The sequence below is a fragment of the Manis pentadactyla genome, chromosome 11 (genome assembly GCF_030020395.1).
Source record: "Manis pentadactyla isolate mManPen7 chromosome 11, mManPen7.hap1, whole genome shotgun sequence".
Lineage (NCBI taxonomy): Eukaryota > Metazoa > Chordata > Mammalia > Pholidota > Manidae > Manis > Manis pentadactyla.
Window position 1 is genome coordinate 82,006,919 of NC_080029.1, and position 1,967 is coordinate 82,008,885.

Below are 1,967 nucleotides of genomic sequence, written 5' to 3' on the forward strand. Positions count from 1 at the left end.
AGACAATATATAGTCTAATTAATAAATTAAATTTCTTTCCAAAATTATATTCATGTGATTGAAAACATCTATTAACATAAATAATATAGGAAGAAAAAGAAGTAATAGAATTCTGAATCAACATAAAAGTAGTTCCTGCACTGCTTTTCCAAAAATACTTGTGACAGAACTAATCATTCCATTTAGATTAGAAATTTTCAGCCAAGTTGAAAGAAGGAAGGAGTAAAATATAAACATATACCAGTAGATCTGCAAATACCTCACTGTGGGTTGGAATTCTTTAGGAAAATTTTAAGATGGTCTATGGGCTATTGAAAATGTAGGTCACATTAGGTACTATTTCCTGTATTTTAAAATCTAAAATTATATAAAATAGCCTTAGATAAATAAATAATCAAATTATTGCTCATTACTGTGGAATTAACTATCCAAGGTTTTTCAATGTGCTGAATTAAAGAAAATACATTGTCTCAAGATAGCATAACCTTTTAACATTTGGACATAAAGTAGTGCTTACAGAAGGTACTCATGAGTTATTTAGGAGATCTTCCTCAAACTTAGGAATGAACTACTCAGTCTTCTCATTGCCATCTTCATGTCCTTGTTCCTCAATGTGTAAATGACAGGATTCAGAATGGGTGTAATCATAAAATCCAAAATGGCAAGAAACTTATCCACTGGCACTGTAGGAAATGGCCACACATAAATAAAGAAGCATGGTCCAAAGAACAAAACTACCACAGTAATGTGAGCTGACAGAGTATAAAGAGCCTTAGACAAAGAGCCTGCAGAGTGGTTCTATACAGTGACCAGTATGAAGACATAGGACATAATCAGTAAGCAGAAGGTGTCCATGGAAATGAACCCACTGTTGACAGTAACCATGATTTCCATTCTGTAGGTGTCTGTGCAGGCAAGTTTGATAAACCTAGGGAGGTCACAGTAAAAGCTATCTATCTTATTAGGACCACAGAAAGGCAGGTGGACAACAAAAGCTAACTGAATCACTGAGTGAATGAGGCCAACAGCCCAAGCACCAGACAAAAGTAAAATGCACATCCGTGGGCTCATGACAGTCAGGTAGTGGAGGGGCCTACATATGGCCACGTATCCGTTCAAGGCCATGGCGATGAGTAACACCATCTCAACTCCACCCAGGACATGAAGAATAAATATCTGGATGATACACCCCTGGAAGGATATGGTTTTGTGCCCAGAGTACAGGTCAGAAATCATCTTAGGAACCATTAAGGTAGAAAGACACAAATCAATGAATGAGAGGTTAGCTAAAAGGAAGTACATGGGGGAATGTAAATGAGGATCAAATGTCACTGTTAACACAACAAGGAGGTTTCCCAGAATAACTGTTACATAAAACACTACAGAGAAGGCAAGGAGCAAATGCTGCCCTGGTTTGGAGGTAGAAAGTCCCAGTAACACAAATTCAGACACTGGAGAGTAATTTGTTTTATTCATTATTTTATGTTACCTAAAAGGAACAAATAAAAATAATTAGAAAGGAATGCACCAGAGCTATTGAAACAAGCAGACGTCATCGGGTTTCAAATTCTGATTAAAGAAACACCTTTGCTCTCGGTCACAAAAGTTCTTTGAAAAAGCCTACAATTGTTTATTCATTTAACAAATTGTCTTTGAGCAGCTACCTTGAAAACCTCCAATGTGCATGACACTGTGCCACATTCTAGGATACAATACACACCCTGGCTTTATGTAGTTTGTGATCTAGTTGTGAAGCTAGGCATTAAATAACTAATCATATAACTAGGTGATTATAATGGTGACAAGCTATTTGAAGAAAAGAACAAAGGACTATGAGAACAGTAAGAGCTCACAGCAGTGTTATCTGTCCTGATCTGGAAGATGCTTGTGCTAAGACCTAAATAATGAACAGGAGTTGAATAAGTGAGAAGGAACAGGACAAATGAGCTACACAGAGGAAAAGCATG

General features: G+C 36.7%; 1 pseudogene; it reads right to left on the reverse strand.

Annotated features, from left to right (window-relative positions):
• Positions 1-537: 537 nt before the first annotated feature.
• On the reverse strand, positions 538-1,476 carry LOC118913542 (olfactory receptor 4F15-like; annotated as a pseudogene).
• Between the last annotated feature and the right edge of the window lie 491 nt (positions 1,477-1,967).